This window comes from Lathamus discolor, chromosome 2 (genome assembly GCF_037157495.1).
Source record: "Lathamus discolor isolate bLatDis1 chromosome 2, bLatDis1.hap1, whole genome shotgun sequence".
Taxonomy (NCBI): Eukaryota; Metazoa; Chordata; class Aves; order Psittaciformes; family Psittacidae; genus Lathamus; species Lathamus discolor.
This window is the reverse complement of record NC_088885.1, coordinates 11,082,672-11,104,629: the sequence shown is the minus strand read 5'-3', so window position 1 is coordinate 11,104,629 and position 21,958 is coordinate 11,082,672. Positions and strand designations below refer to the sequence as shown.

At 49.0% G+C, this 21,958-nt stretch overlaps 1 long non-coding RNA gene across 9 annotated transcripts in view; it reads left to right on the top strand.

Moving 5' to 3' along the window:
* The window catches only part of LOC136007667 (uncharacterized), a 282,089-nt gene extending 266,921 nt beyond the window's left edge, over window positions 1-15,168 (top strand). For 6 of the 9 annotated variants that reach the window (XR_010609798.1, XR_010609795.1, XR_010609797.1 and 3 more), the window contains 6 exons: window positions 668-822; window positions 5,294-5,433; window positions 5,940-6,064; window positions 9,972-11,824; window positions 11,956-12,133; window positions 12,722-15,168. This is a non-coding gene — a long non-coding RNA (uncharacterized LOC136007667). The remainder of the gene's footprint in view (window positions 1-667; window positions 823-5,293; window positions 5,434-5,939; window positions 6,065-9,971; window positions 11,825-11,955; window positions 12,134-12,721) is intronic. The other 3 variants (XR_010609801.1, XR_010609803.1, XR_010609802.1) reach the window with 3 other exon arrangements.
* The last annotated feature ends 6,790 nt before the right edge of the window (window positions 15,169-21,958 follow it).

The window sequence follows — 21,958 nt, the reverse complement described above, 5'->3', positions numbered from 1 at the left end:
TTACGTGTACTACAATCAGGTCATTTCCGGGCAGGTACATCTGTGATTGAAGGACCTGACCCTGCACTATTGGGTCCTTTATCAGTTCTCTATCCCCTAACCAGGCTTCTCCCACCCAGTAGGGCTGGTCTCAGCATTTAACCTGAAGAAGAACTTCAGGTTTCTTCTCAGCACAGAGCCTTCAACCTGTTGGCATGGGCAGTGGCAGAGTCGTCTCCTCCTGTCTGGAAACCCAGTGAGGGGGCATAATGACATGTGGAGGCACAGGATGGCATATGCTATCCTGTCAGATAGCATATGTGCAATGCTATCAACCCAGCCTGTATAAGGGCTACATCTACAGCAAAACATTCTGTACAAACATGCTTGTGTAAGAAACCACACCTCCAGGCCCATGTTTGCCACAGCGACCTGGGGCCATTGTTTCATTTCACTCAGGAGTAAAAGGCTGTTTTGGTCTGGAGCAGGGTCATTCCCAACCATCAAGAGCAGTAGAGGTGGGAAAGTTGACTGCGGTTTCTGCTCTGGGTCTAGCTCCCAGGGGCTGTGCAGATCCTGTACCATTAAACAAAGCTAAGCTTATGAGCTACACTTGTGTTGCTATTGTCTTTGCTGCTGTTTTTGTTGTTAATACCTTGGCTGCTGCTATTATGTCTGGTGTTTTTAGTGTGGGAGCCAAGAAAACAGCATTAACTGAACAACCTCAAGACAGCAGAAGTTGCCAGGTTGAGAAACCCTCTGATGCTGGGAAATAAAGCAAGCGTCTCTCCACACTTCAAGGCTGTGAAACCCACACAGCCCTGTGGCTGAGGGAGGACCACGGTAAGTACAGGTGTTAACAGTGGGTACTCGGGTTGGATTATACCGTTTTGTGAACAGCACCTGCTGAAGGTGAGGGCATAGGCATTGGGCAAGCACACTACTGGAAAATACATAGCCACTGGGACAGGGGGAAAACAGTCAGTGTATTGGGGATTTTGTTCATTGCCCTGAATTATTCGCAGTATCAGTGGTTTCCTGTGACATCAAGCTTCTGAACACTGCCTGATTGCCATCAACTGCGGTCCGTCCAAATTTCCATTCCCGGCTACGCCCAAGCCACAGCTCATCTGAAAAGCTGCTTCTGCAGAAGACATGTACCAGCTGGCAGCCAAGTAACTGATAGATGGGGGTGACACAGAGGCACCTGGTACAGGGCACTCAGCACTGGCATGGATGGGTTCATGTGACTTCTTCCATTGAATTTCAAGAGAAATGATGGTAAAACAGCTAATGAGTCAAAGAGAGGAAGTGAGAGCAGAGGCTAACTAAGAGTGTGTGAAAGAGAGAGCTCTGTGGACTGCTCTGCCTGTGCCAAGAGCTGGGGAGAGTTTCTGTCAGCTGGTTGGGAAAGTCGAGCAGCTGGAGAGTAAACTACTGTCTTCCCTGTGTGCCTGTGTGTCCGCAAGCACCACTGCCCTCTTTTGGGTGGAATTAGACCTGTGCATCTGCTTCATCCACCAGCATACGCTCCTGCATCTCCTGAGTGAGTACATGAAAGAGGGACCACTCCTGCAGGAAGTGATCCTCCAGTGATCCTCCAGTGTGGAGAGGTGACAAGTGTGATGCCAGTGGAGGGAGGCTGTTCTCAGCAGTGGTGCTGGTTAACAGCACTGCAGCCATGGCATTGCAGATGTGGCACGCTCTGTGCCAGCTGTGGCAGGCTCCTCAGACAGGCTCTAGATCCTTGGGTGAGCCGTGCCACTGAAGCCACCATTCCATCAGGCAAAGCTTTTCCTTATCTCTGGCACTGCTCTGTCCCATCATCTGCTGTACAAGAGAAACAGAAGAATAGCTGAGCAGCCTTTGGCTCCAGCATCGCTGCAGGCAGGTAATTATTTCAGGTGTCGCACACCGGTGCCAAGTCCTGCTGAAAACAGTACATCTGAGACCTTCACCATGAAGGTGTTGAAACTTGTTACACTGGGGCAAGGAGCACCTTGAGCTGAGCTTTCCTCCTTTCTCCAAGCGCTTTGCTGGAGGGCTCCTCCGCAGCTGCAGGGGCTGTTGATAGCAGAGGTATAGACTCAGGATATGGGTCGACCTACTGGTTCAACATATTTGGTGGCCTGTGTCCAGCAACAGTCAGATACTGGAGGAAACGTAGTGATGCTGTTTCTCTCAAACAAGAGAACACATCCCTTTGAGAGCCAGCTTATGCCCCCAGACGTATCTGATTACACTTAATTCAGCTTCCACATCTACAGAACTTTATTGTGCCCAGTCACAGTCTGACAAAGTCCTTACAGTGACCTAGCCATAAAATTTGACTTGATGAGTGACACTTTTTATAAGACCAACTGTTTCATTATGAAACTTTTGAGGTTGGAAAAAAAAAGTCCCAAACAAATAAGAACATGCCACTATTAATAAGGCCGTTGGTGCATTTTTATGTATCCTTGTAGCAATTGTGGCTGCGTGTAAAAGGCAAGCATGCCTTGTGATCGTGAGAGAGTGGCTAAAAACCATGAGTCACACAGTCGAACCTTGTGACTTGGTAGAGCTAAGGAGGTCTCCTTAAAGCAATTTGTGGAAGAATTGGAGAGAAATGCAATTTTTCAAGGTCAGCCAAAGGCTAATGAGCGCTCTTTCATAGTGTGATTGTATTGCCTGAATTTCTGTATTTCAAAGCCAGTCTAACTACTTTATTGCTGAAGCACTGTAACTGAAGAGGCTGCAATAATATTGACAAGTAATCCTGCCAGAATCTGAGATGGTATTCAGCATAATGTGAAACATTTTCTCCTTGCCTGGATGAGTACGGAACAAAGAGTTAAACAAATGTGTGGTTCCCCCGAGTACCACTTATCTTTCTTCCCAAAGGGCATGTGTACAGATGCTCTGTAAGTTGGGTTGTCAACAGCTGAGGCTTGTGGCCAGATTCACATGTTCTCCACCTTTTTGCTTGTGAGCTGCAGGAGACTCATCTCCAGAGGGACAGTTTTTCATAACTTAATTAGATTGGCGCCATTTGCACAGCTACAGTTTCAGGTTGGCTCAGCTTTACTTCTGCTCCAGCTCTCCAGTTCAGGGGATTACAGTAGCACTGAAATTGGTTCTGAACTAAATGTTTGGCAACTACCTCGGGTCAAAGAGGCAATTTCTATTACTGCTGTTGCTAAATTAGAAAGAAATAAATAATCAATGTGCGGCCTTTAATGAGGGACTAAGAATGAGAGACAAAATGTTTTTGCAGCTCTCCGCTCGGTGTGTACATAGGAATACACTGCTTTTTTTCCCCCCCCATGAATGAACATTTCTAGTCCAGTAAACCACTTTAGTGGAAGGAGAGCAATCTCCAATTGCAATCTCTTAGCGTGGATTTACACCATGCTTATTTCAGTGTAACTCTAATTGGCTGGGAATCTAGACGGGCTAAGCAAAAATCAGCCAAAGAAGAAGCGTTCCCGCTGGAGTTTTCTCTGGTTTAGCTCAACCAGTATAGAAATGGATCAGAGTGAAATCAGTGAGATTTTAGCATGGAGACAAAGCCCTTCACCTTTAGCTGCATACTTCATACTAGTAAAGTGCAACTCAAGAATAAGGAGATTTACAAGCAGTGAGGGTAGACTAGAGGAAAGGAAAGAGCCGGGCCACCTTTCCAAGCACTACACGTAAAACGGGCGCCTCCTGCCTGCGATGTGCAGGTGTTCATTACAGAAAACAATCTACAACTTGGAGTATCTGGGCTCACTTCCACTCTGTGTGAGCCACAGACGCGCACAACGCACCCCTCTCCAAGCTCCTCAGTGCGGCTCATACTGTATGTGGCCTGCTAACGTTTTCAGGCTTCACCTGGGCAGTCAGTAGCTGGGAAGCTGCCCTCTTGTGACTTCTTCACCAGCCTCAGTGATGGGTTGCAAATCCCTAGCAAGCAGTTTTGAAGACGCCACCTGGTAAATGGCACTTTAACAGGAGGAATAAATTAAAAGGCATCTGGCAAACAATCTGTAAAGGAAGAAATACAGGTGTTTGCAGAGGTGGACAAAAATGACCATTCCTGGTGGAGAGCTAGTAAGAGAAAAAAATAACATGTATTTTTGCATCACTTCTGAAAGCAAAAGAAAACACAGACAAACCCACAGTCCAGATTTTTGACCTGTGTACAAGTACATGCAAGTAGACCTTGCTGTGTTCAACTTGAGGTTTTTGGTGCAAAAATTCTTTCTGCTATGGTGATTACAAGACCTTTACTGTGGGTACTGGTAGCTTTATGACTTTTCACTTTATCCATGACATGAGCCATTCGTGAGCTGTAAGGAAACTCTGGGGGTTGGTTAGTTTTGTTGCCTGTCAGTAATACTGAACAAGTACTTTATAAGTGTATTCAACCCTGTGCTTTTTTGTCACCTGTGTGGGGCAAGTGCTCTATTCAGGGTCTGAATTTTATAGGTCATTGCTGGATCTGCACATATGCATCATTTGCACCAGTGCCCGACTCCTAACCCTAAGAGAGAACCTATTGCACTGATTAGTCCATAGGGGATAGGTAGGACTTTTGCGCTACCCAATCCCTTACCTGCCACACACCTTGTCTCCCCGGAATTCCTCTGTAATGGTGGCAGGGGAAGAGTGGGAGAGATGGGCACTTTCGGAAGGCAATTCAAAGCAGATGCTTAATTTAGGTGCACTGAATCATCCCCTGCAGAAGTTTTTATCTTTGTCCATGGACCAGGGAGAGGTTAAAGAGACTGGCTGAGTGACTCAGCTGACTGCAGTTGGTGGTGAGAAATCTCTCCTCACCCAAGCCAATGAAAACATCAGGAAACAGAACCATCCACGACCTCTCTAAGTGATTTATTCACCCTCACTCTTAACACTTTTTGCCAGCTCTCTCATTCGGTCTGGTTTGAATTCTCCTCCTTGAACTCTTGTGATGGCTTTCTCTGCTAGCTGGAGAAATATTTAGTAGGCTCTGTTTCCGTCCTTCACACAGAAATCAAGGTACCTCTGAATCTCCTTTGTGACGACAGGAATAAACTCCTCTCCAAAAGTTTCTCGCTCAGATGCAGTTTTGCCATTTACTGTGTGGCTTTTTGGCAGATTTTTAACTCTCCTTTGGCAGTCACAGCTTGCAGCCACAGCCAGCGGTCCAGGGCCAGAGATCAAGGCCGCAGTGCCCCGTTTTCCCTCCACTTCCCTTCTCCTCCATCCCACATCCCGCTCCCAGCCAAGGTCAGAGGGATATCACCCTGGGGTTTTCTGCTTACCGACAGGCCAACCATGCATTACAGACCGGTATTGCTCTTTGTAGGATGCCTTGGCACAGCTCTCAGGCAGAAGACGACTGCTGAATTTAAGAAGCTATCTGTTTCCTAATGCACTGGAAGATAGCTTGCCGCCTTATCTAAAATAAGTTTCTTGCCACTCCTCTCCTCCTTGCAGAATTAACAGGTAACTATTTCAGCCTTTTCTGCTTCAACATTACTACCAGCTTTGCAATTTCTGTCTGTCATCGCTGGCATTATTTTTTGCCTTTAATCCATTTTTTTAACTCCTTGTTCTTCCTAAATGTGGGGAGTCTAAATATTTTCCCCACTGAAGGACTGTTTCCATCAAGGCCTTCCTTCTACATTTCTGCATTTCAAAATGCCATCAATATCCTTTGCTTTTTCCTCCTTTCTTTGTTACCTATTTAGTTAGTAATTTCCAGTTGATGCTGAATTTGGATAAGGTTTTAGCTTAAGCTCCAAGCTTGATTGTGGAGGGAGGGGGCTTGACTAACTATTTGTCTTTTATTTTTATCATGCCTACACAATTTGCATTCAAATTTCTTGCATTCAGATTCTGCATCCTAACTAATTTGGCTTGTAGTTTTCAGAAACTTTGGGAAGTTTCTTTGATACAACCATTGGGTTTATTAATTACTACTTGCAAATCTCCTCTCTTGGCCCATACAGCATGTAATCACACCACAATGAACAGCCCCAGTGAAAGCAGCTACTTCCATCTCAAGAATCAATCAGCTGTTATCTGCCTTCTGAGGTCCATAGTAAGGTCGTCTCCTTCTGTGTACAGTTGCTGTGTAAGTATTATCTGCTAGATTTAGAAACTCTAGACTGTTCACCACTGTATTAATGGGACCTCATAAATGTTTCTCTCAAATACAAATCACCTATAACAACCAACACACTTTTTCCTCTTTTCTGTGTAAAATATAACTGCTTAAGGAATAAATCAGCCTTTTCTTTTCCACAGCCAAGTGATCCTGAGAGTTCCCTGTATTTTCTCTTGGGGTTTCTCTGTGAGAGCAGTCACCCAATTCAAGATTCTCTGCTGTCAGTGAGGCCTTGGAAGGCAATGGCTCAGAGAACACATTCGCCTTACTGCTGCTTCTGTTCCTGATGAGACTATCACATCCTGCTGTTGGAGGTTTTTCAGCCAGGCTAATGCCATTTTATAATCTCATTTCCCTTTCCCAGTTGCCCCAACATCAATGTGTGAGCATCTGAAAAAAAATTGTTAATTCTCTGAGTTAGTTCTCAGATCAGCTTAATTCATTTTGTCGTGCCGAATTTGAGCTTTCTCTCTACTTGCCTTTTGTCGCTAATGTAAAATCATCCAGAAAATACAACCAGGAATCTCCAAGCCGCTTGCTCTGAAATACAGGGTACCCCACTGAATCCTTGTGCTGCAACATGTGTTCAGCAACACAATCACCATCAGCTTCATGCCAGCCAACACAGACCCACTATTTTCTGCCACCTTTAGTGTCAAAAATCTCTGTTGCTTGAGTATTTTTCTTCTTCGTCCCCATTATGGCATTCCTGCACACTTCTATGTGAAGAGGGTACCTTTGACATAAGTTTCAATGCTTTGATTATAAAACAAACAAGTAAACACCACAGATTGATTTCACTTTCTCAAGCTTTTGTCCCGATGTTTTAACCTAGTTTCAGACTAGGATTCTTCCTAGCATGGTGATGCACATGCTGCTGCAATACACATGAATAACTAAGCCAGCTGTAGAATTAAGATTTTGCCTTTTAACAAATATTTCTAGCTAAATAAGACTATAACTGAATTGTGTGAGCTTCTGAGTGAAAGAAAAACACAAGTTTTGCTTAAAACTAGCATTACAAAGTGTTCTACTGATTTTTAGATCTACATAGGCATTTCTGTTGTTATTTGTGCTTTACAATCACAACAGAAATTGTTGATTTCTTCTTTTACTAGTTAGCAGTTCCCTGCAGTTGTTTCCATGCAAATGATGCTTGATGTGAAGTGGAAAATCCAACTTTAAAACTGTCTGGAAAGGGGAACAAGAAACTATGTTTTTTGTGGAGTCTGATTCAGTGAAAGTTTCACCAGCCATTTCTCAAAAATGCATATTTCTAGTGAGGCCTTCATTTATTTGTAAGTAATGTTTTCTCATGTCTCCATTTTGTGCACTCGGGTTTGTGTGTGATAAAGAACCTGTTTTTCTGAAGGCAATTAACCATCTAGCTTCTTGCACTTGAGTTGCTTTGAAGTCCCATAGAGCTGAAGCAATCAATAACTATTAGTCATTCCATTGGGTCTTTTGTTTTTAATCAGGCCCTCGTTAGGAGCATGTGAACTTCTTTGTATTTCATTCTCGTTTGAAATGAAGCCAGATATGAAAATCTGGGAGTCCTTTGCAACATAGGGCTTCCACTGTTCTGTAGTTCATAGGGCTTCCACTGCAGTTCTCTGGTTACTTTACTGCAAGTGCCCAAGATGAAGCCATGAAAAGAAGACGAAAGTATAAATGCTGGAAAACAACTTGTGCTTTTTACCATTCTTGTGGTGTTTTAACCATTGAGAAGTTATGCCTATAGGTAGTAGATTTATAGTGATTTACCTTTAGCCTGGCTTTGTCCCCCTTTACCATAGTACCTGGCGATTGCCTGAGCACCTGGGCTCTTGAATGAATCATCTGCACTGGCTTCGGAAGGAAACCTTCTCGGTGCAATAGCAGCAATATCCGGACTGGCCATCAGTTTCTATTCCGTTCAGCCTCAGCTGATATATTTCATATGTTTTTGTAGCTGAAGCTGGGCCAGGACTTCTCTAGCTTTGACAGGAGGGCTAAATGAGAGCAGGGAATTTTATGTTCCTCTTCCCACAGCATTCCAGTAACCATGCAGGAAGTCATTGATCAATGGGATTTAGGCAGCGTGCACAAGAAAGGTACGTGTGTGTGGCCTGGTGGCCTTTGCAGCATGTGCTATGACGACACCACCCTCTGATTCAATAAACGGAGGGATAAGAGACGAGGTGGTAAGCCACACACACCACTATTATATGATGCATCTCTGTAGCCAAGCGAATGCAGTGTGGTCTGCTTTTAAAGCCCGCTCTATAAGGCTGCATGGTTCTTACTAAAGCTATGGTTTAGATGTGGTCGTAGGAAAGAGATTTTCCTGGAAAGTTGCTTAACGTGCCGTCACCGAGGGCAAGTTCTCTGACCCAGTGGCTCATCCTACCCCGGGAGCAAGAAAAGGATCTGACCTTTCACAGGTCACTTAAGTTTGTTTTACTGTCCTGATTTGTGCCATAACCCAGCAGAACATCTCAAAAGCCATGTCATCTCCTCAGGAGGCTGCTATGCATTCAGGCCATGCAGCACAGGGAGGGTGGAAGACCTGGTATGCCTGCACACTTGAGGCAGAGTTGTTAGCAGGAATGGATTTGCTGGGTAGCTCTGCCCTAAATGAAGTCAAACTCATTCCTGGGATGAGTTCACTGACCTTACTGGAGCTGCATGGGAAGAGTATTTGTCATATTTAATACGCTGTGGATATAGAGAGCGAGCCAAAAAGAGAGAAGTATTTATCCAATAAATGTGCATCATTTGTCTGTAGTTGCTTTAGGGCATTAAAATTGCCCTGGAGAGCTCTTCCAGACCTCTACCTGCCTACATTGTACCAGGAGCTGTTACGCTGCAACGAAAACTTCACCTCAGCAGTTCGTGTGCATTATGGAAGGTGTCAGTTTGACTTTTCATCTTTCCTGTGCCCCAGTTTCCCCATTTGGCCACAGGACGAGGCTCGGGGTAGGACGCAGCTGTGGTGAGGCAGACAGGGAAGGGGTTGATGTCAGTTCAGCAGCTCTGTCATTGCATGACTCGAAGCATAAACTAATGAAGTAAATCTGTTTTCCTTCTCTCTCTCTTTCTTATCTGTGATTTTCCACATACAGAGGAAATGGAGAGGGGGAGGCAGCAGGAGGCTGTTATCATGCAGCGATGAGACAGGCTGTGGAGAAAAAGATGCTACTCCTTGAGCACTCCCAAATGTGCTCCCAAATCTCAGAAGAGCTGAATATTTTAGCTGAAAGAGTCAGCCATGAAATAATCTTTTCCCTGGACACCGGAATAGTTATCATTATTGTACAGCATCAACAGTCCATTGAACTGAACAGGGCAGCCTGTGCAGAGCTAGTGTTTCAGTCTGTCCACCTGCAGCACAGTAAATAATGGCGAGGATAGTTTACTGTTACAGAGGGATCGGAATTGCTGGCTGAATGGTCACAATCCAAGAAAATGTGTTTTAATTTAGCTAAATGAAAAGTAATACATCTGGGAACAAAGCGTTCACGCAGTACCTACAGGACAGGAGATTCTGCCTTGGAAAAACAGGATTATGGGGTCATTATGGTAACTACCTCCACAATAGCTGCTGGTTCAATGGGGCTGAGAGGGCTCAGCTGACTCCAGGAACCTAGAAGCAAATAATGAGACTTGGGGGTGGCAGAAGCATGGGCAGGAGCATCCCTGGGCTGCAGCATGAGGTGGTGGTCTCACCGGGTGTCCAGATCTTAGCGAGAACATAGAAATGCTGGGGAGGACCACTGACACGGTGCCTGGGAAAATAAAAGCCTTTTTGTCCTGAAAGGGTTAAAGTGCCACCCAGTCAGCTTTTGAAAGGCAAGGTTGGGTAAGTCTTTGTAACACTGGATCCTCATTGCAGTGAGGAGACACTGAAGTGGATGATCAGGGGACTGCAGCACCTCCCGAATGAAGACAGGCTGAGGAAGTTGGGGCTGTTCAGCCTGGAGAAGAGAAGCTGCGTGGAGACCTCATAGCAGCCTTCCAGTACCTGAAGGGGGCCTATAGGGATGCTGGGGAGGGGCTCTTCATCAGGGACTGTAGTGACAGGACAAGGGGTAACAGGTTAAAACTTAAACAGGGGAAGTTTACATCAGATATACAGAAGAAGTTCTTTACTGTAAGGGTGGTGAAGCACTGGAATGGGTTGCCCAGGGAGGTTGTGAATGCTCCATCCCTGGTGGTGTTCAAGGCCAGACTGGATGAAGCCTTGTGTGGGATGGTTTAGTGTGAGGTGTCCCTGCCCATGGCAGGAGGGTTGGAACTAGATGATCTTGAGGTCCTTTCCAACCCTAACTATTCTGTGATTCTAAGTTATTCTAAGTCAGCAGTATCATGAGACCTTACTTCCTACCGGTGGGTTACGCTGACCAGGCAGGAGATGGTAAAATCACCTCAGGGGGTTACCTTAACAGACATGCCTGAATCCACCATAGGAGAGAAACTGTCCGTCATGAGCATGTAAAGTTTGATTGGGATTATAATCTCTGAATTCTCATTCCTGTGCCTTTCTGGTATGGTGGTGGAAACCAAGAAATCTGCTTTTCCCTCAGTCTGCTCATTGCTGCAGCTCTGCACAGAGACAGTGACAGTGCCCAGCTGTCAGCTTTAAGATTTTGGGCCACGACAGGCCAGAGACTTTTCTTGCCCAATACAAAACAAGCAGTGTGTTGTAGGGTATCACTGTATTTTCTTCACCTTCTTCTGCAAAACTGGAAATAGATGGGGTAAATGCTTTGGAAGGTCTCTGCCCTTTGGACTTGCCTGTGGTTGCCACCTCCTTGAGGGCTTGAATCACCTGCCAGAATTACTTGTGCACATTGCATTAGCCAGTTTGCTGCTTTGGTGTCTTCTGGTCTGTACCCGTGGCACAGAACAGCTTCCCTTTCAGAGGACTGTGCTGCCTTAGTCTAGCTGAAGCCTTCGTGCTCAACACTGGCTCTGCTTGACGGGCCTATGCAGCACAGCAGCTCTGTCAGTTGGTCGTAACAGGCTCGTCTTCAACCCTGGGAGGTCAAAACATGAGTTTGAAGAAAGCATCCGGTCATATCAAACAACAGGCCCAAAAATGTGGTTTTCTCTGCAAGTGAAGGACACGAGACCTTAAAATGCGCAAAGGGATTAAGGCCACCTAGGCAATATCCATAGGACAGAGTCCTATACTACTGCTGTTATCTTTGATCTGAGTTCTCTCATTTACTACTTCTGGAAGGCAAGGCAGCACCTGGCTTTCCCAGCCTTCCTTAATGACTTTCCCATCAAGCGTGAAGAAAGATATTTCATGCTGTGGCAGAATGTAAGCCTTTGCACTTTGCTTCATCCCACCACAACCGCAGACCGGCCTCACCTCCAGAATCTGCACTTCTGCTTACACTTGGACTTCTCCATCTTTGCACCTTGGGTTTTGGATCCGCGCTTTAGCAAGAGGAAGGCCAGCTGAGATGAAGGGGTCTGACTCCCAGCGCAGACCTTCCCAAACCGTGGGAGTGCTCCTCTTGCGCAGCTCTGACCTGGGCCCATCTCTAAATATAACCATAACTCAATAAAATGCAGAAAAGGAACCAAGACATGACTGCAGCCTTCCATCCAACAGTGGTTGAGTTATTACCGCAGTTACATCACAGCTGAAACAGGTGCAAGGAAATAAGCCTCCCAAAAGTTTCTATTCAGGAGGGAAATGACTGAAGAAAGCAGAGGGAAAGGAGGAAGGCGGAGGTAAGGGTAGGAGCCAGGGGACAGAGCGGAAGTTGTTTCTCTTGGGATGTGGCCAACTTAGTAGCTGTCCAAACCCAGGAGATGTCTTGGATGCTCCTTCTGTTACTGTCTTTGCTTTTTCCCATTTTCAGGCTGCCTGCTATCAGAGAGCATGGTAACTTCAGCATCGCGTTGCCCTCTGAATACCCTATTGCCTGGGACCTCTGCAGTCCGCTGAACCACGTTTAGGCCTGATGCAAGCAGACACACATCCTTCCGAGCAGATTTTGTGCAATTTTCAAGGAATCCTTCAAGGACTCATCAGCTCAAGTAATTCTCTCTGCCCCAAAACTATGGGGAAGGGAAGCGATTATGGGAAAGCTCATGTTCCTCCAGCAGCTGCAGTCGCGTTGGGTGGGATTCATCTGACTAAACATAGATGTCTCCATCTGAGCTAGTCACGCTAGGCTCCCTTTATGGAGGAGAATATGGGGAAATATAGGCACAGCTATGAGTCATCCCCTCCCCAGGTCAGTGTGTAAACCAGGTCAGGCAAATCTTGCCCATTTCTCTTCTTTTCTTGTAAAAGGAGGTGCAATGGATAGGCCAAGTATAGGTCTGTAAAGTTATGCGGTGCCCATCCTCTATCTGGTGTCCAAACCAAATGATTTGAGCTGGGACTGAAGGGCCAAACTGTGGTGAGGGCATTGCCAGCAAATGCTGAGTAACCACAGCCCAGTGGGGTAAATTGGCTCAGATGGAGCTTATTTCACTGTGGGATAGGAGGCAAGGAGTGCAATGCGAGAGAGGAAATGGCCTAAGAAAAATGCCTATAAAAGTCACTGTGGGATGTCACCCTAGTGCCAAGACTATGTTTGTTTTGAATCAGAGCAGGTAGCTCTGCTTTTCTGTTTGCAGGCTAGAGTTACTGCCTTCCTGACACCACTTCAATTCACTACGTGACCAGTTACTTCCCCACTCCCGGCCTCTCTTTGCTTTCCACCTCTCCAGACTGCAACACACTGGGCCCATCTTCACATCCCTGCGGAGCATCAGGGTGCTGCTGAGTGCTCACACCCCCAGGCAGGCCTGGAGCAAAGGATGTTTGCCACTGATGGTGGGGCTCTGAGTCCAGTGCACTTCCAAGTGCCACAAACACTTGGGCATCTTCCAGCAGGACGCTGGCTGTCTGCACCCTGCACTGTGGCTCCTGATGCCCAGCTCTGCCTATGTCCCCTTCCCAGCTGCCTGGCCTAGCACTGAACTGGGTGTTGAAACAGAGGAGCATTTCCCATGCTACGTGTACGTCAGGGATGCGTGGGGAAAGGAAGTGCAGCAATTGCCAGAAGCAGCAGTGAAGTTACTGTATGGTGTTATCATCTGATGAGAAAGTAATGAAGCAAAAATGCCTTGAGCGTGCCGTGAGCCAGCTCCTCTGTCAAGGGATTACTGCTGGGGACCCTCAAGACCTTATGTGCACCCATGACTGTAACCCATGAGTAAGAGCATAAAGCATGCACACAAGGTAAATAAATGGTTAGAGGGAGCCGCTCCAAGTCAAATTCCTCCCCCCAGACTTTTTTGTTTTCCTTTCTCACCATTGAGACACAAACAAAAGCTCAAGTGATGTCATGGGGCAATGCATTTGGCAAGTTTCTCTCTGCTGTGTCCTGGTGTGCAACAAGCCCGTTTACGGGCGCTGTCTTTACATTTGCCAGAGGTGGCACATGCAGAAGATACAGCAGAGCCTGGCAGGGTGCAGAGGAGAGATGAGACTTTCCACATCTACTGCAACTGGTTCCGCTCAGTGCTAACCTGGAGCTAAACCATTGGGCCAAGAGCCAAATTCCATCTCCCTGCTGTAGGTCGGTGACTGACAGCGTGGGGGCTGGTGCTGTAGGGGCGTTTCGTTTCCCTCCCAGAAAAGTGAGTTAATTTGCTTAAAACCAGACAAACAACCCCGTGTGTGTGTATGTGTGCGTTTGCACGTGCACATGACGTACTTTGGAAAGACCTGAGGAGTGCAAGTGCTCGGAAGCTGATGTGGGAATTTAGGACCAATCCTGAACTCAAGACTTGGGTTCCTCAGCCTCAGCAGCACACTGATGGACAGTTTTGTGCTGGGACTTTTCAGAGATCCCCTTTATCTAGTTGCTAGGCAGAATGGAGGTTCTGGTGCCTTTAACCCTACCAGAGGATTTGGTATCAAGGCAACTTCTCGCTTTGTGCTTGGATATTTCTGGGAAAGCCAGCTGGGAGGTAAGGAGAGGTATGTTCATTAAGTGCCTTCACTTGGAGTTAAAGGGCCAAGCACGCTCCTGCTTCTTCACCCTGCTACAAGCAGCTCACTGAGATGAACAAAATGGTTAAAGGTGCATAATGAGACATCAGCCTGGTAATTGCATTACCCCCAGGGAGGGGTGGCTGCCGGTCACAGGTATCGAGGTACAGCCCTGGGTGAATGCTGGCTCTTGTTTTCTTGTTCCCTTCCTCCGGCCACGGTTCCTCTCCGGAAAATAACATCTTGCTCCTCATTCATTAATGCCCTGGCTGTGAGATTTGTGTGTTGGAGCCAAGTGGCACAATCTGAGCTGCCCTGTACAATCAAAACAAGCTGTCCCAAATAGTCACCTCCCTGGCTGGAAGTGGAAGCACCTGGGGTGGGATTCCCAGTGACCCCACGTGCCTGTACCCCATGAATGGGTTGGTACCAAAGCCTATTAATAGAAGGAGGGGAAGGGAAGGGGAGGAAATAACAGCTCTTTCCTGACAGTGCCTAGCTGTGCTTGGGCAGAAAGCCTGTCCTGTGCTGCTGGCACACTGCAGTGCATCACCCCAGTCATTGTTCAGCTTTCTGTCATCTATACCTGTATATGGGGGCATACAGAGACCTAATTGTAAACCCCGCACAGCTGAGCCCTCTGTGTCACCCGAGCAGTGTGTTGGCCTCACACCGAGGTGACCAGCCTGTATACAGATTTGCCCCAAGGTGCATCCTCTTTGTCCCTTGCTTTCAGCAGCTTGGCTAAGAAGCCTGAAGCTCCCCTGAAAGTGACAAGGGGCAACAGCTGAAAGCCTGGATCTGCTTCCTCCACTGAGAAATACATCCAGAAACGTTTCGCTATTTCAGCCCACTGGAAGAGAGCCGGCCTGGGCCCCGCACAGCTCTGGGCTTGCAGCACTCCGAGAGCTGAGCAGGCATGGAGGCACTCTCGCTTTAAGAACTGATTTCCTAAGCGAACTGTCAACTCCCGGTGGCTAGAAAAATCTGCAAACAATTTCTAGCCACTGAACAAAGCAAATCTTTGTCCTGTGCTGTAATAGTTCATTATTAAATAAAGGACCCTTTGTTAGGCCATAAGAAACGGCGTGCACTCCACCGCTCTTCGCAGCGCGCCTTGGTGTGGCTTTGCGATGCGCGTAAAATTGTGCGTTTCATGTCCTGTGAAAAGAGACAGAGCAGGTTAGTTTAATTTCTGTAGGAAAAGCGCAGGGTGAAGCAAAGATCACGGCTCGGATGATAGAACTTTACTGCTGATGCATTTGGTTCATGATCCTATGAGGAGACCCTGAGACTGGACTTTCCTTTGTAGCAGGGTGAATCAGGAACAACATGGGTGAAATTATGAGGAGAGAGAGGGGTAACTTTAGCAGCTGGAATTCCTACAAGTTGTGTTGCTTACTGGGCCATCCTTTTGCAGTTCTAGGCTTAAATGAGTCAAAATGGAATCAAAGGGCATCGGTGTTTACCCATCCAGGAAGGCAGATGTGTTTCCAGCTCCCTCCTTCCTTTTGCTCTTCACTCAGCAAGCTGCCAGTCATCTGCCAGTATCTGCCCTACAGCTGCAGAGCCCCAGTACCCGGCTCAGCATCTGCTTGTGTTGACTCTTAGTGTCACAGGCATGGCAGCCATAAACCCTTTGCCTGTGTGAGAGAGGCAAGGGGATCAGACCTTGTTTCACACAGAACTGGATCCACATGGTCCAAAATGCTTCCCCTGCTGCAGCTTCGAGGCATGGGATCCTCCTCTCTCTGCCAGCACACAGGCCCTTAGGCTTGAACTCTGCTAAACTCAGTGTTCAAACACATTCTGCCAGGCTGTGACCTGTCACCAAACCGAATCCCAGACTGGTTTGTGTTGGAAGGGACCTTAAAGCTCATCCAGTTCCAACCCCTGCCACGGGCAGGGACACCTTCCACTAGAGCAGGTTGTGCCAAGCCCCTGTGTGCAACCTGGCCTTGAACAGTGCCAGGGATGGGGCAGCCACAGCTTCTCTGGGCACCCTGTGCCAGCGCCTCAGCACCCTCACAGGAAGAACTTCTGCCTAATGTCTCATCTCAGTCTCCCCTCTGTCAGGTTAAAGCCATTCCCCTTGTCCTGTCCCTACAGGCCCTTGTCCAAAGCCCCTCTCCAGGTTTCCTGTAACCCCTTTAGGCACTGGAGCTGCTCTAAGGTCTCCCCTTAAGGAGCCTTCTCTTCTCCAGGCTGAACCAGCCCAGCTCTCTCAGCCTGGCTCCAGAGCAGAGCTGCTCCAGCCCTCGCAGCATCTCCGTGGCCTCCTCTGAGCTCACTCAGCAGTTCCAGACAGACCATCATACAAGCTTGCATGCCTCATAGTTTCTTCTCTTGTGAAGTTTTGCACAGGGTTGGCAGCGCATGAGCAGGGCTGTAGTTTTTGTGCTCCTTCCTTCCTGCTACTTTACATAAAGCAGTTGCTATCAATTACCTGCTCTGCTGGCCAGCAGCCAGCTCAGGTAGTTGCACTCAGCCCTTCCAGAGCAGAACCATGTTTTTCCTTACTTACCACCTCCAAATGCTGTTTAGAGCATCTGCAAGAAGCTTCTACATATCTTCCAGATTCATCTTGGTGGCAGAGCCACTGCTACTGCAAGGTAGTGGGAGGTTTGCTAAGGATGCCCCGTTCACTTGTTTGGATGCTCCCAGGGACAAAAGGGAGGCTAAAGGCACTCATGTCCCCAGCCAGACCCCAGCACCACTTTCCCCTGTGCTCCTGTTGGTTTTACCCTTGCCGGTGTTTGGCCATCTGTAAAGACAGGCAGGAAGCTGGCAGTGGAGGCTGGAGAGGTCTCACCCCCAGGAACGTGTGGCTGAAGCCTTGCTAGGCGATGGGTCTACATCTTGGGTGCAGCGCAGCAGTGATGCCAGCGAGGGCATGAGAAGCCCATCACTACCGTGCCTTACAGCCGAGTCAGCTAACAGGGGCGCTCACCTCAGAGCCGTCCGCAGCAGAGCCCGTGGGGAGCGGGATGCCTGGTCCCTCAGCCGGGACGGCACTGCACAGTGAGCCGGGTCTCCCACAGCGTGGCAGCACTGAACTGCTCATACACCTCAGGGTCCCCGAGATGGCTCTTTCCCCGCTGCTTCCAGCCCTGCGAGCTTCCCTGTGGCCCGGGGGAACAGCGCAGGTCTAGGGGAGACAGGCTCAGTGCTGAGCCCTCGGAGGCGAATACTGGCACGTTAATTAGGAGCCAGAAAGCCAACGTGTGGTGGAGCTGAAGAGACGTGCGTGACACTGAGCAGCACCGCCACCGTGCAAACCAGGCGCCCGGCCTCGCTCCCGAGTGCAAGGATGAAGACAAGGCAAACCCCTTCCCTCCTGCCATCAGACTCCGGCTGCAAGCAAGGCTGCTCGCACCAAACCCCCTGCACGGGCACCCGGACCACCATGGACTTCAACTGGGGATGGAGGCTGGCCGGGCTGTGCGGGACGTGTGCTCCGTGTCGCTGCCATGTCCCCAGCTCTCCCAGCTTCCCGGCACTCCCGGGGTTGGGATTGCATTGCCACACATCCCACACGGCACCCGGGGGATTTTCCTGGGAGGCAGCTAGCTCATCGTTCCGCTTTTGCTGTTTATTTACCTTTCAGGACGTTTTCGCTTTCGCTCCTCCACTGATGTAAGCTGGAGCTGGGATTTTCCAGCCATGGGAGCAGGGTGGCACGGGTGTCTACTCCCTGCTTTGGCCACCCTACCTAGACCCAAGAGCCAGGAGCCGAGGTCCAGCTCACTGGCAGCAGCAGTAGTAAGGCAGCTGTGGTGCTCACGGCCCAAAGGCCTCAGATGTGCTTTTTGGAGCCCTCCTGCACTGCAAATATCAGGAGAAGGTCCCTGGAGAGACCTTACTTAAAAACGGGGAGACCCAAAACCTGGAATGCATCCCCAGTTTGAAGTTGTTGCTGGCCCCATTGCTGCTGCTTGCATGCGGTGGCTCTACAATGACCAAGTGCTGTCTTTCTGGTTTGTTTTTCTTCCCCCTAAGTCTGATGTTTTCATTGCAGTGGACCAGCACTTACCAGCAGAAAGCCTTTGACCAAATAATCCTGCCCAGCAAACACACCACAGTGGCACCAGCAAATCTGAGCAGTGCCACCATCTAGGGTACACTGGGAACGGTGTTTGGGGTTTTGAGGTACTCTGGTTTGAAGTAAGTTTAGAGCAAGGCCAGCCAGGCATGGGCTGACTTTCCTGTGTCCATTTGGGTCTCTTAAAGCAAGGAAATTTGCATCCAAAACTGATGATGATGTCCTGAAACCCAAAAGTTTTCAGGAGAATATTGACATAAAACTCATCACTTGGTGCAGGGCAGAAGAAAAACAAAGCCTCTGCAGCCTGCTCTCCTGAGGGAAAACACTTCTTTTGAGAACATGCACAAAGAAAGGATGGTCTACATTTAACTGGATGATCTATATTTAACTGGATAAATCAAAGCCTTTATGTTTGCTTCAGGACTGTTCGTGACTGGCAGCTCCCCCACAGTGAAAAATCCAAGGGGATTCTATGATGTCCTGGGCTTTATGCACAATGGGGCCCTTTGCACCAGTGCTTCTAAGTGGAGCTTGGCAGGGGTTTGCACACAAGGGGCTAAAACTATGGGAGCTGCTACAGGCAGAACCGAGCCTGCAGCAGGAGACCCCAGACCCAGCCATAGTTCAAACAGAAGAGGCAAAGATGGCAATCACAGATCCCAGTCAAAGAGGGCATCTCACATCTCAGAAGAGGCCCTGGCTCCAGCACCTGCAGGGAGGTTACTGGGCGAGGAGGATCCCAATCTCATTTTGCTGGCTGATGCTCCAGCCCTTTCTTTCTCTGCTGATGCTCCAGCTAAGCTGGAGCCAGGCACTTTCCGGCTGCTTGTGCCAAGCAGAGCTCAGGTGGAGAGCTGAGTGAAACTCAAGCTGTTTCAGGGCATGATGGCAAGCAAGAAGGGCTATAGTGGTTGAAGACTGCACTCCACAGAGCTGAGAAAGGCATTGCTGCCTCCCTGATTGTGTGGCCAGCTTTTGCACAGCTTCTAGCATTTTCTGTAACTGGGAGAACCCAGCAGCAGCCTCCAAGGGACCAAAGAGAGGAAAAAATAGCATGCAATAGTTATGTTATTTTCCCCTGTGCCACAGCCCAGCCTTGAGAAGAGGAGGAATGGGCAGGGAGAGGCATCCAAGGCAAGGAAAGGTCTGGGCATGGTGCAGCTATAGGAGCTTGTGCTGTGCCAGCCTGCAGCGAGGCCATGTGGTGGGCAGGGGCCGGGACTTCAAAGTGACACCAGTTCCTTGAGTTTAGCCATAAGGGAAATAGGCATGCATGGAATGTCGCCAGGACTGGTGCCCAAGGAGAGCATTTGCCAGCTGGTCAGCAGCGAGCGCTTGCCTGCTCCAAGGGTGATGTGGAGAGAACAGCACTGGGGGACCGGCCATGCTGCTTCTTGTGCGGCTGCAAAGGAGAGTGAGACATTTATGATTTACTGTTGCTGGAAGGGAACCAACCCTGATCCCCACACGTGCTGCAGCACATTTTACCAGGTACTGTGGCCCTGCAGACCTCCAGCCTCTGCCCCAGCCTCACAGTGGGCACTGGGACCTCCTCACGATCACACCCTCATCACTGGGTAGTGGTGAATGCGAGGGACAGGAGGCTTCCGCCTCAGGCAAGCAAGAGCCCGATGTGCAGCCGCATCATCTGGGGAGCTTCCGAGAGGCCCCTGTTTGCCACTGAGCTCAGCTCTGAGGGTTCACTGCCTGACGACTGCTTTCACAGAAGGTATGAGCTGGTCTTTTTAGCCCTTGTTTACCTCTGTAACCCTCAGGTGAGAGCTCAAGTTCAGTTTCTGCAGCAGGACAGTGGATGGGGATGGGGGATGCTGCTGACCATTTGGTTTCCCTTTGAAGCTCCATCCAAAAAGCCATATTATGGCAATGCCATGGTGTGGGGTCCCACAGCCAAAGCTGGAGTTTACTGAAAGCAGTGGACAGGGGACTGAAATAGTCAGCAATGCCAGGAATGAGACACATCTGCCCTTTCCCAGCAAAAGCCTTCTAGGCAGATAAAGAATGTGGCTAGTACAAATATTGCCATGACCCTCTGGCACTACGGGATGTGCTTAGGTCTTCAAAGCCAAACTGCCCCAAGGCAGGCTAGGCAAATGGAGTTTTCACTATGGCTTGGGAGGGCTGGCTGCTCACGTAATCCAAATGGGGTATGTGTCTCCCAGCAGCAAAGGTCCATGCTCAGGGGAGGGAACTACACATTTTCCATGGTCTTCCCTTGGGAGATGCTGCTTGGAGCCACAGCCCTTCCTCTGCCCAGCCCTACACATGGCTCTGCTTTGGGGTTTTCACTAAGGGTTGCTATAGGAACTTCTCTACATCCAGGTGTGAGCAGCTCTCACCCCCCTTTCCTAAAATAGGGCTGGCAGCGCCAGAGCTCTGAGGACAGTGAGGGATGCTCAGGTACAGCAGGAGTGGAGTCGTACAGCTCAGCTAATTAGCACTAGTATTTCTGACTCTGGCCTTTTCTCAGCTCACATCCATCTGGGGCTCTTTTCAGTCATTATAGCGCGTTCCACTCGCTTGTGTTTTGTTTCCTCTCCCCTCCTCTGTCTCCCAGATTTCTGCCACTGTTTCACATCGCAGTCCAAGTTATTTGTCTCTTCTGTCTTGCTCCGGTCGTGGGAACATTAGTAATGTTTTTCTGCGGAGCAGGGTGGCTCAGAGACCGCCTCGCAGACCTGACAGCCACCCTGGTGCTGCTGGCAAAGGCTGGAGCAGCTCAGCCAGCCCCTGCGAAATGATCCTGTTTACTTGGTTCATCACCATCTGATCTACCCACCGCTTCTCGCTCCCGCCTGGGCCCAACTGTGCTGCCACCGGGCCGTGCCGATCCGGTGGGACATGCAGTCAGTCCAGCCTGCGAAGGGAAGTGTGACTCACATGGGCCTCCCACCCATGAGTAACAGTGCTGGTCTATCACGTCTCAGACAGCCGGGGCAGCTTGGAGGCAGGGAGGCTGCTTCCCTGGAGAGGAATGGAATAGGTCACCCAGGACACGAGTGATGAAAGGGACAACGAGCGCGAGGCATGGCAGCTATGAGGAGCCTCACATCAGATGCAGGGGCTGTACCCCGAGGTACAGCCAAGGAGGTACAAGTGCAAGCGGACATGGGGTGCAGGGATTCCCATGTAACACTGCCCAGTTCTGGGCTCCTCAGCACAACAAAGACAAGGAGCTACTGCAGAGGGTCCAGCAGACCCTCTGGAGCATCTCCCTTATGAGGGAGATTGCAGGAGCTGGGCCTGTTTAGCCTACAGAAGACTGAGAAGGGATCTCATTAATACAGATCAGTCTCAAAGGTGGGTGTCAGGAGGATGGTGCCCGATTCTTTAGAGTGGTGCACAGTGACAGGATGAGGAGCAATGGCCACAAACGAAACACAAGAAGTCTCACCTCAGCATGGGGAAGAACTTTACACTGGGGGTGGCAGAGCACTGGAATAGGCTGCCCATGGGGACTGTGGAGTCTCCTTCTCTGCCTGGACACTATCCTGTGCAATCTGCCCTGGGTGGCCCTGCCTTGGCAGAGGGCTGGCCTGGATGATGCCCAGAGGTCCCTTCCAACCCAAGCCATTCCGTGATTCTTCCTTCTTCCTTGCTCAAACCCACTCCTCTTTTCACAGAATCACAGAATCCCAAGGGTTGGAAAGGACCTCAAAAGATCATCTAGTCCAACCCCCCTGCAAGAGCAGGGTAACCTACAGTACATCACACAGGAACTTGTCCAGGCGGGCCTTGAATATCTCCAGTGTAGGAGACTCCACAACAACTTTTCCTGGGAAATGCATGGTCCCAGTCTGAAGCCAAGCAA